This window comes from Mus musculus, chromosome 9, assembly GCF_000001635.26.
Source record: "Mus musculus strain C57BL/6J chromosome 9, GRCm38.p6 C57BL/6J".
NCBI lineage: Eukaryota > Metazoa > Chordata > Mammalia > Rodentia > Muridae > Mus > Mus musculus.
In genome coordinates, this window is record NC_000075.6 from 83000152 (window position 1) to 83015560 (window position 15409).

Here is a 15409-nt window from a genome sequence, read left to right on the forward strand (position 1 = left end):
GAGACCAAAGTAGTCTATATCTTACGTACCAGGCAACCCAGTTGCACACAGCAAGACCGGGGGAAAGGGAAGCAGAAAAAAGGATGGGAGGAGAAAGGAGAGGAGGGGAGGGGAGAAGAGCACCTCCCTCTCTGGCCCATCCTTTCACTGTATCTATGATTCTTGCACGTTCTGTGTCATGGAAGCTTGTGGGCTGACTTTCCCCAGCCCTTGCTGGTGTCGTCTCTTTCTCAGATGTCTCTGCCTCTTGATTCACCTTGCTTTGTTTACTTTGACACTTGTAGGATTATTAAATGTTACGTCTCTACTGGAATCATGTTTTCTAGAAAGCTTTTCTGCTTGAACTCTTCTTGTGGCCACTGCACCTTGGTGGCCATTTCTACCCAACATAGTCCCTTGAGCATGGAAATGAGACCTGAAACTCCATTGGTTATCTCAAGACTCAGCATCTATAGATGGTACCAGCCCTCAGGGAAGAGACACACTTTGGGAGCTGACGAATCCTGGTTCTGATCCTGGTTCTATGACTTGATGATATAGACAATTTCTTTTCTTAGTACTAGCATGCTGCTAAGTAAAATTGTCTTCTGATTCCATACATGGTGTTCTAAACTTCTAGGATAAATTGACAAGATAGTCATTATCCCTCTACCCAAGGATAGCAGCCATGAGAAGCTCTTTAATATCTGCAACCTGAAACCAGACGTGGCTACTCATGCCTATACCCACCACCCCTAGAAGTTGGGAAGCTGAGTCAGGGGAATTGGTTCAAATACAAGGCTAGCCTTGCATAATGAGTTCAAGGCCTACTGTCTTGTAGTGGAGCCTTATCTCAATAAAACAAAATAAATAAATGAATTGAAAACGTTTCCTACACCTGGGAATCTACGGAGCTACATGTGTGTGTGTGGTGGTGGTGGTGGGGAAGGCATTGTTCTAGAGTTTTCCTTTTTAGCTCCATGCTGATGACTACGTCTTCTATCCCAAAGCCATGTTAGAGTACAAATAGTGATATTTTATTTGGGAGGTTGATACCCAAAATGCTAGAAGTGACAAAATGCAAATGCAGTTGGAAAGAATGGGAAATGGCAGCAGAGCCAGGCGATGTCTTTTCAAGCTTGCATGACTTCGTGACCAGCCCTGAGGAGGTACAGGGGTGTCACGGGTGGCTTTGGAGATTTCCCATAGGCTATATTGGGAGGAAGAATGCCTTGCGACAATTTGTGGACAGAAATCAAGAAGGCAGACTTTCTCTATCTCCCAATTCCCTGACTAGTTCAGTTTTACACTGTATTGGCTCCTCTCCAAGCCCAGGTTGCTGTGGCCACATGGAATACCAGATAGTATGTTCTGTGGCATGCCATTCATGCCTGGTGAGAAGAACCCAAAACTCCAGTCATGTGGCTAATAAGTGCCACGGAGCATCTGATGCGGAACATATGACAGGGTCAGTGTAATCCAGCAACACTCTTCTCATTTTCCAACAGACGAATAACACAGTGTTCAAAGACTCTTCCCAAGGTCAAATTGCTACTGAGTGCTGGTTTCAAGGTGTTAGCATAGTCTTTCTCAGGAAACTGTAGAAGACCAAGGTCAAGAACTTGTCACACAAGCCTGACAGCTGATCCCAGGACCCACAGAAAGCCAAATTAGATTCTCTAATCTCAGCACTTGTGCTGGGAAATGGAAGGGAGAGAGAAGAGTAATAGTAGGGAAGGCAAGGCTGGGGTACAGAGACAGACAGAAACAAAAAGGACCTTGCCTCTACAAGGTAGAAGGAGAGAACTAATTCCTGAAAGGTGTCCTCTGATGTCCATGCGTGCACTGTGCCATACACAGAACTCCAACAATATTTAAAATATTGGATTTTATGAGACATGAAAAGCAGATTCACTAAAGCTTTTCCAGCTGCAGAATGACATGAGCTAAGAACTTTTAAACAAAGCCCTCTCTCTATCTCTGTGCTCTCTGACAAAGTGGCAGAAGCGGGTGATTACAGAGAAGTGCTGGCATTGGAGAGAGTATCCCAGGGTTTGGGAGAATCCAATCTGATGGGATCTAGAGCTTCACTTGGCTTCCAACACTGCATACCAACCATCCTGTCTCCATTTAAGCTGTACCTACCAAGGAAAGGAATGACGCAGATGTCACAGATACGGTTTAGAAAAGCCAGAGGGCAAAGAGGAGACCGCCTCAAGGCCCAGGAGCAAGAGGATCGATGGATTGTGTCTCTCCCAAGGTGACCTGAGGTTCAAGACATCTGGCCTATTCATGTGAAGAGAGACAGACTGTCACTCCCCTCTCCCCACATTCTGTCTGAGTGCTTCAGCAGACAAATTGGCCCAGATGCCCACATGTACACCACTGCTTGTGAATGATAGAGGTGCATTTAGGACTGGCCTTGACTTCTCATAATGAGTAGCAAAATATTCTACTGGCTCATCCCCACCATGGGTCAGCTGCATTTTGGGACTGTGGAGTTCTAGACCTGCCTCAGTCTGGTGCAAGGCTGCCCTCAGTGATAACTGTCTCAAGTAGGTGTCCCAACACCATTATGCTCCCCTTTGTAAAATTTATTGAACTCTATATTCACATGTTTATTTCTGGAAACCACATCTTTTGATGCAATTTCTTTCATTTAAATTTTAGTTTTAATTTTTTTGGTATTTGGCAAAGGTTCTTCAGTGAGAAGAATAGTACAAGTTAAGGTATACTTTTAAGGTATTTCTCATCAGGCTGAAAAGATGGCTCAAAAGTTTAGAGCATTTGTTGTTCTTATAGAGGACCTGGGTTCAATTCCCAGCACCCACAGAGTAGCTAACAACCATCTGTGACTCTAGTTCCAGGGGATCCAACACCCTCCTCTGACCTCAGTGGGTACCAGGCATGCATGTGGCATAAAGACACATACCATACACGTGTGCAAAATACCTCTGCGTGTAAAAATAAAATATTCAAAAATGTATCCTATCATCTACTCATGATCTTAGTTTTACATGCACATTTCAGATTCAAATTATACTTAGTTCTTACTTGAAAGTTTCTCATTTGAAATCTTAAATGCAAGAATTAAATTGTGTGTGTGTGTGTGTGTGTTTGTGTGTGCGCAGTTCTTTGACACAGCAGAGTCATTAATCTGCCAAAGTACAATTACATTGTACCATTTTACTATATTATTACTATTCATGGGTGTACGGGACATGCCACTTGTGTGATCCAATAAATAAAGCCAGATTCTGGGTTTGTACTACCACCCCCCTCCCAGGGTTTTACTGATAAAAGATAATCACGTATTTTCTAAACTTAGTAATCCTTAACCTTGTTTGTTATAACCACTGGATGAGGTAGTTTTCCCTTGAAACTCTCTGTGTTATTTCAACATAAGATGTCAGGGCAAGAAAAGAAGAAAAAAATAGTAGCAGCAGTTATAGTCTCAAAAGTAGTATGTGATTATATGAAGTGCTATCAGCATATTTTATCTATGTATGTATATTACATTAGTGACAGAGACAATATGGCTTGGTCATGCTGGCATGTGGCTTTCCTTGAATAGTGGTAGGCAGTTAGTGGCACAGGCAGCAATAACAAGTTGTAGGTCTTAGCATGATGTAAGTACTATTTTAAGATCCATCTCTGAAACCTAAGCAGATCAAAGGAATTGAAACTGATCCGTTGGTATCAAACTACAATTTCCATGCTGCTTCTCACTACAGCACTGATAAACAAAAGTATTCGATTACTTTTTAAAAATTAAGCGTATTTATATAATAAAAATTTGCTTTACAAAAGGTCACATTAACATTGACATATTATGAAACAATTATTCACAAAAACAAAATATAAAAGATGAAAAGACAAAACCATGTTTGTTTGTTTTGTTTTTTACCTAGAACACAAATCTTGGTCAGATAATGGAATCAATTAAATGGCAGATTTTAAAATTAAAACAAACAAACAAAAAACTCAATGCTGTGGCAACACGGGCTAGAAATCAATGAAATATTCTCTTTCAGCTCAATTGATACTGGAATAAATCATTTATTTATTATTTATTATGGTGCTTGCACCCCAGATTTTCCCACCTACAGTACCACAAGGTGTTTCTGGATGATGATAAATAATACTTTTTTTTTTTTTATTCCGAGTAGGGTATATCTGTAAATGGCCTGTCTCACACTCCTCTTGTAGAAAATTCTCATTTTGCCCATATAACTAATATTGGCCTTTCCCTGTATTTTCAGGATTCCTGTAACTAAGTTGTATCTTTACCTAACTTATAACTTGGCTGTCCAACACTTTCTTCAATTACAAGAGACAATTTAATCCATCTTCTCTCTGAGTTTGGTAGAATTGGTATCTGTCTATTACCACCTAATCCTTGAAGTTCACACAGGTCAGCTATACAACAGATCTGAACAGGTCCAGTGGAAAATCCTAAAGCAGGCATGAATGGCTGAAAAAATATGCATTTTGGGGTATGGAGAGATGGTTCGGTGTTTAAGCGTGCATGCTGCTCTTGCATAGGACCTGAGTTTGGCTACCAGCACTCAAGGTGGGCAAATCACAGTTACCTATAACTCTAGTTCCAGGGGAATGCCTTTCACCTGGCACCTGCATTCATCTGACAACCCACAAAGACACATATAATTACAAATAATTAAAGTACATCTTTTTTTTAATGCATTATGATGGCTGGAGAGGTGGCTCAGAAGCCGAGAGAAGGTGCTGCTCTTCCAGAAAACACAAGTTCAGTTCTCTTCACACTCATCATCGGCTGGCTCACAATTGCCTCTGACCTAAGCACTTGTACTCACATGCATATGCACACCCCCCACACACACAATTAAAAATAATAAAAAATTAATATTTTTTGGAGAAGGAAAGGATTTATTTTGCTTTACACATCCAGGAACCCTCCATGAGCTTCACATGGCCAGGAGCAATCCATGACTCAGGGAAATTGGAGCAGGAATAGGCTGGAACCTGGAAGCTGGACCTGAGGTCAGAAAGGAGTGCTGCCTACTAACTTACTCCTAATGACTTGCTCAGTTTGTTCTTTTATAGAGCCCAGGTGCCTGCAGGGCCCTTGAACATCAGTCACGAATTATGAAAATACAGCTGAGCCTGGTGACACATGTCTCTAATCCCAATATTGGGAGGCAGGGGTAGGTGAATCTCTGAGTTCAAAGCCAACCTGGTCTATAGAGTGAGTTCCAGGAGAACTGGGGCTACAGAGAGAAACCCTTTCTCAAAACATAAAATAAAATATAACATAAAATAAAAAATAAAATAAAATGGAGAGAGAAAGAAAAACGAAAGAAATGCTTTATAGCTAAATCTTATGGAGGCATTTTCACAATTCAATTCTTTCAGATAATTCTATGTTGAAATGAAACAAACAACAAGCAAGCAAACAAAACTAGGAAGCACAAATGGTTTAATTAAAAAATTAAAAGTTGTCCTTTCACTTTCCTTTTTACAGAAAAATTTAAAATGTCCTAGTGCTAGTTATACTTTGAAGATTTGCTAAAACTCTATGCTGAATACTTCTGGCTCGGGGCTTTTTGTTGATTGCCAGGTCTGTGTTCATTCAGAGATGATGCGCCTAACCCTCAAGAGACTGGAGGCCCCAGGGAGTTTAGAAGTCAGGTGGGGTGGAGCCTGGGACATTCACTGGAAACAGCGATGTGGGGAGGAGTTGTGTGATGTGGAACAGTTGGAAGGTGGATGGGGGAACGGGGAATAAAATATGGAGTGTAAAAAAAAAAAATAAATAATTAATTAGTTAAAAAATAAATAAATAAACTACCATATAACAGCCAGTAAGGTGGAAATAATTAAAAATTCTGACTCTAAAACAAAATTATTCTTTTAAAAAGTGATGTTTTATTAGAATTTTCAAGGATTTTGCCTAGTGGGTATTACAGAGCTCATAACCAAGACATCAGCAATCAAGACCTGAGAGGAGCCAGTGCACCAATGGCTGCCCAAGTTCAGCACACTGTGCCATGTAACCATATAGATGCCATCAGCTATGCTAGAGGTATTTAGTGCTGTTTCAGGTCTTTGACCCTTTCGACCTGCTGCCCTTGCTCTAGCATCCAAAAGTGTGACTTGAGGACTCAGAATGATACTCAGAGAAGTTAAGACGTACAATTTTCTCAATTCGGGGTCGTCTGTGCTTCACAGTGTGTCTAATATTGGGTTATGTTTTGCAGGGATGCTCACTTGTAAACTCATCAGCCCTTATTTTAGATAAGCAGGAGTCCATTGTCGCTTTACCATGTGTAAACCTGTGTGTACAAAGACTGTGTTCGGCAGTTATCTAATGTTTAATTCCGAAGTTAAACTGGGAACTCACTTATGAAATGAAAGCCTTTCTTTAAAGCACTGAATATCTGTCCATCAAGACATCCAGCTGGCTTTTTCGAAAAGCAATTTTTAATTTAAAAAAAAAAAGAAAAAAGGAAAAAAAAAAGAAGTGTGGCATTAGTCAGAGAGGATATGCATAGAAGAAAAGAAGAAAAAAGAAACTAAAAAACACTGCTATTTCTCAGATGCATAGAAATTCTGTCAGGCCGGAGGGTATTGAAGAGATCAAGGATCATGGATTAGACATGCCACAGGTTACCATGGCGTTACAAGGACAACAGCCTAACATTATTCTGAAATTATCTTAAATATCACACATACTATTTACTCTTAGGTTACAATTTGCTACTGAGAGAAAGAAGTCTGTAACTATATGGATAAGATAAAATTATTTTCAGTTAAAAAGTATCTTCCTTATTTACCTTATTCTTCCTTCCCCACCTTCTGAAGCTACCATCAAATGGATAAGATGTATCAAAATTGCTTTGCAACATGCAATTCAGGGACTGATGCTTTGCAGTGTGCTTCTGCCAGGTCATTAACTGTGACTAGACTTCTGTTTCTCAAATAAACATATCTTTTAACAATGTTAGATTAAGTATAGCAAGCTCAACTGGATTGTTTAGTGACTAATATTATTCTTTGTGAAAAATTCCAGTCCATCATTAATTCATGCACATTGTTGATTGAAGAGTATATAAGGTTTGCTACTATATTTATTTTTAAAACTATTTTTAATAAAAGAAGTCCTCAATGTTTCTGTGAGAGGTTTCCACCAGGATGTATATGAAAAGCAACTAGTGATGTTGAAGAAGCTCCCTTGCCATTTTAGTGGCTCTTTTAAAGTTCTCATAAAAATTAGGGGCAATTGGGATTGAAATGAGCCAAAATGTACAAACATTTAAATGACCTGGTTTTGTAAAGGATGAGAACTCTGTGCTTTGAGGCTCATGACAACTGAAATGGCAAGATTAAATAATGAATCCAGAGATGCATTCATAATGCATGTTTTTGGTTGTTTTTTTTTCAGATCAGCCTTTCATGCCTGCTTTAAGATTTCCCACTGGACCTGTTCAGATCTGTTGTATAGCTGACAGATATCTTACCTGTGTGAACTTCAAGGATTAGGTGGTAATAGATAGATACCAATTCTACCAAACTCAGGGAGAAGATGGATTAAATTGGTTCTTGTAATTGAAGAATGAGTTGGACAGCTAAGTTATAAGTTAGGAAAAGATACAACTTAGTTACAGGAATCCTGGAAATACAGGGAAAGGTCAATATTAGTTATATGGGCAAAATGAGAATTTTCTACAAGAGGAGTGTGAGGCAGACCATTTACAGATATCCACTACATTGCAAAAAGTGCATTATTTAACAATCATCCAGAAAGACCTTGTGGCACTATAGGTGGGAAGATCTGGGGTACAGGCACCATGATTACATGTAATCAATGAAGGTATCACAATAGTGCACCATTGGCATCTGAAAAATCTCTCTGCAAACTCTTAGTAGTCAGGGGGTTTATATACATGACATTGCTATTCAAATACTTTAATTCAATTCAGTGGTTATCTGCTCCCTTCTCACTACTTCAAAAACACAAGCAGCCCTCTGTGGTGGCATATACCTTTAATCTCAGCACCCCAGAGGAAGAATCAGGAGGATTTGGGGTTATAAATGAGTCCTGGCTACAGAGTAAGTTTGTGTGCAGCCTGACCTAGATAGTAAGATCTTGTCTCTAAACAGTAACTAACCCATCAAACAACAACAATAACAAAATACCCACAAAATAAAAGGGGATAGTAATATTTGATGTTCTATTTTTGATTTATATATAGTTTGTAAACATTTTGAAAGTGGCTTAATTATAGTCTGAAGAAGGATGAAAATGTCAGCAAGCTGTGTAACAGTTTCCTCTGAGATTGAAACTTTCCACCTTGCAGGTAAACTCTTTAAACCGGAAGATAAACAACTCAAAATAGTTTCAGGAAGTCCCTGAAATAGAGCAGATTGACTAGGCCCCTCCCTGCCAGAGTAAGCAATAAAAGCCAAGAGTCCCCCTCAAAGGAGCAAAGCCAACCTGCAAAGAAGAATCTCAACATAGTCAAGCTGCAAAGAAGACTTTGTCACAGACCTCTTGCCTGGTAGAAGCAGAAACCCATCAAACTGCCTGGAAGAGGTTTGGAGCAACTGAGGTTCCTGGAAAGGGCACACTCCAACTGTTGGCTGACTGGAAGTTGTGACATGTTCCAGTTCCCTGCTTTGTGAGCTGCCACCCATAATAGGGTGGGCTTTGGTGATGCAGCTGTCTTCGAGTCACTTCTGTTCCTGTAAATAACCATCACCCATATTCCTGTAAGTTACCCCAGTAAAACTCATTGGTTCACCAAGTAGAACTTTGATGTCACCTCTATTTTGGTCTGTTGTGGGTCCCCTATCTGGGTTGAGTAAACATGTGTGATGTGTCTCCCTAGGAAAAATTTTGTCACACAACAGAGTGAAAGTTTCCTGACTTCCATGATTCTGTTAGCAACTATCTAAAAATCTAGAGTAGCTAAGAATTGTTGCTATAAGAGAAAAAGGGAAAAAAAAAAACCCAAGCAAATAAAAATATGAAGAAACATACTTCAAAAGAATAAATTGCTGGTGTGGGAGCAGAGGAGGCAGAGAAAATTATTTGGGAACACATTTTAAAAATCAAATGTATTCATGTCATCAGAACAGGGAGAATACAGAAATCAGAGTTTATACGGTTCATTACACTTTGATCATAATGTTTATATCTATCCTATTTTTTGCTATATGGTCATGTGACTGCCAGCGGCAAAACTAGAGTCTAAATGTATGTTCTCTGCCTGCAAATTGCACTCTTTTTCTTACTCCATACTGCCTTGCATTCAGGTTGTTTGTGTACTTCCTATATGCTTACACAGTGATGCTCTACCTCCAGTGCCTAGTAGCTAAGTGACCACAGGCAAATTAGCTCGATTTCTTTAAGTTCATATTATTCACCCATGCAGAAGAAATCATGACACTCTATCTTTTGTCACTGAGATGTTGAAAGGTTTAAAAGGCAATGTTCTATAATAGCATACATATACATATAAGCCATTGTTACTAAAACTTATAAAAGGAAAGGTTGACGAGATCGAATAGTCAACAGATATTATCTTTGAGGACTAGTTGGAACCTCATTTGGAAATAATTGCTCTCTTAGACGCACTCTGGACCGTTGTTGAGTTCTCATTACAAGTTTGTATCTCATCTTGCTAAGGATGTCATGAAGCAGGTAAATTCAGAGCAGATTAATAATATAGTTAATGTACTGAGTAAATAAAACCCATAAGATAAGATGGGCTGGGTTGGAATTCATTAGTCTGGAGACAGTAACTGTCTCTTAATATTACCTTAATATTAAGCATTATCATAAGAAAAAAGCTAGATCAGTGTGGTGGTTTGAGAATGTCCTGCATGAGCTTATGTATTTAACACTTGGTGGTGCTATATGGGGACATTTAAGAGGTAAGGCCTTGTTGGAGGAAGTATGTCACAGGAGGCATATTGAAATTGTAAAACTTATACCACTTCTAGTCTCTCTCTCTCTCTCTCTCTCTTTCTTTCTCTCTCTCTCTCTCTCTCTCCATCTCTCTCTCCATCTCTTTATTCTCCACATCCTGATGCAGAGGCCACACCTGCCACTTGCTACCATGTTATTCTGCCTTTATGGTCCTAACCCTCTGGTACAGTCAGCCAAATCTACCCTTCCTTCTCTAAATTGCTTTGGTCAGGTGCCACGGCACTCCGGTCGAGTCAGTTTGTCAGGCAGGGATGCCTAAAAGCTGCTCATGAGGCAAAAAGAGTTTCAAGGAAGCTCTCCTCCTGGAGTCTGGAGTTTTCTTAATTCTCCATTCCTGCGTTAGTCTAGTGGATGGATCCACGTGTTCTCTTTCAATATCATTCTATTATATTGAATTCTGACATAGCTAAAGCCTCAGTGTTCCAACAGTCCTAGATCGTCCTTGAGCAAGACCATGGGCTTGGAATTCAGTTCTGCCCCTGGTATTACACTATCTCTTTGAGTAAAAGTTAGGTCACTGCCCTTCACAGGAATCTACCATCACTAAGGAAGAAAGAAGTTTCTGACCGTAGGAGAAACTAAAATAGATATTTAGAATTATAGCTGAGTTACACCTATATACAGGAATATACAATGGTTTAGGAAGTAGATTGGGCTGTGGTTTTAGAGTATTGCATTATTCATGAGATGGTTAGCTAGAACGGAACTCCCTAATTAGAACCATGACTTGGGTGTGAAAGCCCTTGCCCTAGGAGAGTAAAGAACTCACACCTGGCTTCTAAGACTATAGCTGACCTTAGATAGGGCTGACTTTGTCTCAGTTGTTTTATTGCCCAGTTCCTGCCAGTCTTTGTGTTTTCATTCCTCTGTTCTGTGTAAGAGTCATTAAGCATCCGGTTACCTCATTTGTACCTTGCAGGTATGTCACCCAACTTCCTTATTGTCTTCTGCATAAAAAGTCTGATGCTTGATTTGAAAAATACATTCAGATTCCACACGAACTCTCCTGTGTGCTTCTGTTTGTCACTCATCCTACACTTTGTCCACCCGCGACTAGAGACCCGTTCCTCGCAGACAAAAGGGCCCAGAGAGTCTGCGGCAGTCAGGGTGTTTTACCACAGCAACAGAAAAGTAACTTGTATAACTAATTTTTGTTCCTATTCTCTGAAAAATAAATTGAAAGTTATCATGGAAATATAGTACAGATATAAGAAAGACTCGACCAGTACAGTTGTTTGTTAAAGATGAAAAGAGATAGACAATTAAAAGATAGGAAATCTCCTTTTCTAAAGAAAAATAGACACAAATCAATTTTGTTTTGTCATGAAGATACAATCACAGAACTAGATATGCTAAGTTACTGGAATTTTTTTTAAAAAACTAGGTAATTGACTTGGCTAACATAAAAAAATTTTTTTTTCTAATTATTTTCATCTAAGAATGCAAACTATGTGAATGTATTACTAGTCTTCAGTATTTTAAGTTGAAGTAATTAAATTGATGTATTCTTGTTAATATGCTTGTACCTAAGCAGATAATCTCTGAGTACTTGTATAGATACCCATGCATTTATGTGTAGTTTTGGAAATAACGTGGTATCTGTTTCTTTAACATACATATTTTCAAGTTACTTAAATATAAATTCCCGCTTTTTGACATTTCCATAAAGCACTGTGTCTATAAGATCCTGCTTATTTCTCACAGCTGTGGACCGTTCAATAACATACACACTATGCCTTCCTTTCCTACGTTCCTTTAGTGATGGACTAAGGCTGTTTCGCTGTAATGACTGTATCACTTTCCGTGCTTTTGCTCTTGAGAATGTGATCAGACAGTCATTCAGAGCTTGGGTGCTTCATTATTTTGCCAGATTCTTCTCCAAAATAGTAACAAGCAAATGAGAAAAGGTTGGGTTTCCTTCTCTATACTCAATGTTACTAAATCGGGTGACTTCCCCTCAGTTGATCAGAGTAATTGTTACCCAGTTCTAGTTTTCCTCTTTACTTACCAAAGTCATATCTCTGTAATTTATTCTTCCCATCTGTCTATGGTTTTCTGTTTTATTGACTCTAGGTTTGCTCTCTCTCTAGTCATAGGTGGTATTATCCCTTGTCCACTCCTGATCTGTGACATTCCTCTATTTCTCTATCACAAGTGACACTTAGGTTGGTACCTGACCTTACATAGTTAAGTCACCCCATCTCGAGGCAGCGCCTGGGTGTTCAAATCTTCTTTAAGTTGTTTGCTAGGTTCTAACTTGTCTCTAAAAAGGGATAAGTGTAAATGATATATTACCTTGTATATGGTTGTCCCTATAAAAGATAGAAGTATTAGTTATTTAATGTAAACATTCTGTTAAGTCATGCCCTTTATGTAGTGAGAGAGTGGAGCCTCCCTCCCCCTGGGTATCCCTCCCCTCTCTTCACATATCAAGTCTCTGCAGGGCTAAGCGCTAGGCTACTTCTCCCACTGAGGCCAGACAAGACAGAGTCACAGAGCAGATTCCACAGACAAGCAACAGCTTTAGGGATAGCTCCCCTCTCTAGTTGTTTGGGACCCACACGAAGCCCAAGCTGCACATCTGCTACATATGTGCAAGGGCTGGGATAGGGGGGTCTAGGTCCAGCCCATGTATGCTCTTTGATTGGTGGCTCAGTCTCTGGGAGCCCCCAAGAGTCCAGGTTAGTTGACTCTGTTGCTCTTCCTGTGGAGTTCCTATCTCCTTTGGGGCCCTGAGTCCTTTCCCCAACTCTTCCATAAGAGTCCCCAACTTCCATCCAATGTTAAGCTGTGGGTGTATACATTTGTCTGAATCAGCTGCTGGGTGGAGCCTCTCAGAAGGCAGCCATGCTAGACTCTTGCCTGTCTTCAAGCATAACATAATAGTGTCAAAGATTGGTGCTTATTCATAGGATAGGTTTCAAGTTGGGCCGGTTATTGGTTGGCCATTCCCTTGGTCTCTGCTCCATCTCCCTGTCCCTGCATTTCTTACAGGCAGGATAAATTTTGAATCAAAAGTTTTGTGGTTGAGTTGGTGCCTCTATTCTGTTACTGGGGTTCCTGCATGGTTATAGGAAGTGGTCTCTTTGGGTTCCATATCCCTACTACTGTGAGTCTCAGCTAAGATTGATTCTTGCCTCTACTTTTAATCAAGCATGAATCAACGCAACCATCAAATTATACTAATAGACATTTTATCCTTCATTAACATGTATCTCAGGCTACCCAAACGTAAAATACTGTTTAAAAGGCTAGTTTTATTCAGTAAAGAATATGATCAGCACGGTGCAGTGGCATACATCTTTAATCCTAACACTTACGAGGCATAGTCATGTAGATATCTATGAGTCTGAGGTCAGCCTGGGCTCATTAGCAAGTTTTAGGCCATCAAAGGCTACAAGGTAAAACCTTGTCTCAAAAATGATGTGTATGTTGAGATGTCTGTAGAATATTGTCAGACATGCTAGAACATGCCTAGCCTGAGCTAAATAGTGAGAATTTATGAAAAAACAAACAAGCAGAACAAAGCAAAAGACAAACAAGCAAGCAAAAATCTCCAAACCCCAAAAACTTGCAACTTTTTTTTAGCTGAACAATGACTCATTTTATGAAATTTAAATATAAGTGTATTTTTAATATTTTAAAATTTTGTGATAAATCAGAAAGTATGCTTGATATGATTGTCATCTTATGAGAAAGATCTTTGCCATTAAAAAATTGTCATGGTAAAAGCTGGGGCAGCTGTTTGTTCCCATGCAACATTATTACTATGTGAAAAAAGCGACTGGCTGACGATTTCAGGCATTGGACTATGGTACTTCGCAAATGCTTTCTAAAAAAATAAAATTTAAAGTGAGTCAAGTATAAAGCTGTCAAGTAAAAAATAGAACTTTGGAGATTTTTCTTCATTACCATGAGCCCAACAGCTTCCAATATTTAAAGACTTTTCTGAATGTGTATGTTTTTTTAAAAATAAATATGTCAACATTTAAAAATTTCTATGAACTAGTGAATAAATATTTTTCAAATGGCAAATGTAAGAAGTTACAAAATCTAGCTAGATAAAAGGCCTATTCAAATATGGCAATCAACTAATGAATTTCTGCATAAAGATTAATTGCTATGGTTCAGATTCCATCTCACATGTAGCCTTTAAGAATTTACTAATCTTGGGCATTAGTGTACTATTAAAGACTAGATATGCAATTATCTAAAGCATTTATTAGCTATTTAGTATGAAGACAAATTTCTTCATATTTCTTTTATTTGATTTTTTTTTTTTTTTTGAGATATGGCCTTCCCCTGTAGCCAAGACTGGCAAAATCACAACCTTGCTGCTCCAACCTCTCATCTAGTGGATTGCCTAGCAGATTTCCTGTATATGTTGCCATGCAAGTGTTAGGATAGACATTTTCTTGGGTTATATTTATCACAGATAAAGAAGGCAATAACACCAGCTCGGTGAACCAACAAGTTCTTTGGGTTTTCTTTTCTCTTTTCCTTTTCTTTCTTTTTTAAAAACAGACTAGACTCTCACCATGTAACTGGCTGCCTTGGAATTCATTCTGTAGACCAGGCTGATGTCCAACTCACAGACAGCCATCTGCCTCTACTGTCTGGGTTGCTGGGATTAAAGCTTATACCACTAATGCCTTGGTGATTATAGCGTTGCTTTTAGGAGCCTTGCTGACCCAGGCTGCAACATCACTGAAAAGTTCCACCCCAACATGATTTACAACTCTGAATGCCTGCGTCACTAGAGTCCCCTGCACAGTACCGGGCAGTCAGCTACACCACTCAATGGAAGAGTCCTCTCCTCCATTGCTGGTCCCTGATCACATGGCTTAAAGGTGAGTCTTGTAAGTTTCATGAGTTTCTTGAGTCTTAAAGTAGGTTGTTTGTTTGTTTGTTTGTTTGAGTTTCATGAATCTGGTGAACCTTTCCTCTGAGAGGGAATATTTCAATCTAGAGCATACAACTACACAAGAAGAAGCAACATATCACTATAGATTGCATGTGGAGACAGATAAGAGAATCCAGATAGCTGTCAAACCAGACATTGGCAGGATTTGCAAAATGAATAGTAATGCCATTCTATATATTTTTTGTGTTTTAAAAGCAGAACTATTCTTCAAAAGTGTTGTTTATGTTACTAGGAAATTGGTCTTTTTTGTTATTTTTCAATGAGCAAATACAAAAATAGTTTCAAAATCTGTCTCAGTTTTTAACAGCAATCAATAGGAGATGTACACACAAAAAGAGCTTGGATGCCAAGTGCATTTTAAAAATGTAGACTTCTTGAAATAAGTAAGTTTAAAAGTCACCACTCTGAGGATAGAATGCACAGAGAAACAATATTCTCCTTCTACGTGATGCATACCAATATCTTGACACATAAAAATAGAATCATATTGTTTAAAAGCATTGAAAGAATTATGATGGTATGATGCAGTGTGT

The 15409-nt window shown here is 39.0% G+C and overlaps 1 long non-coding RNA gene across 2 annotated transcripts in view; it reads left to right on the forward strand.

Annotated features, from left to right (window-relative positions):
- The first annotated feature begins 7955 nt into the window (after positions 1-7955).
- The window catches only part of Gm39383, a 36143-nt gene continuing 28689 nt past the window's right edge, over positions 7956-15409 (forward strand). Inside the window, exons 1-2 of one of the 2 annotated variants that reach the window (XR_870950.2) lie at positions 7956-8730; positions 14619-14802. This is a non-coding gene — a long non-coding RNA (predicted gene, 39383). The remainder of the gene's footprint in view (positions 8731-14618; positions 14803-15409) is intronic. The other variant, XR_870951.1, reaches the window with a different exon arrangement.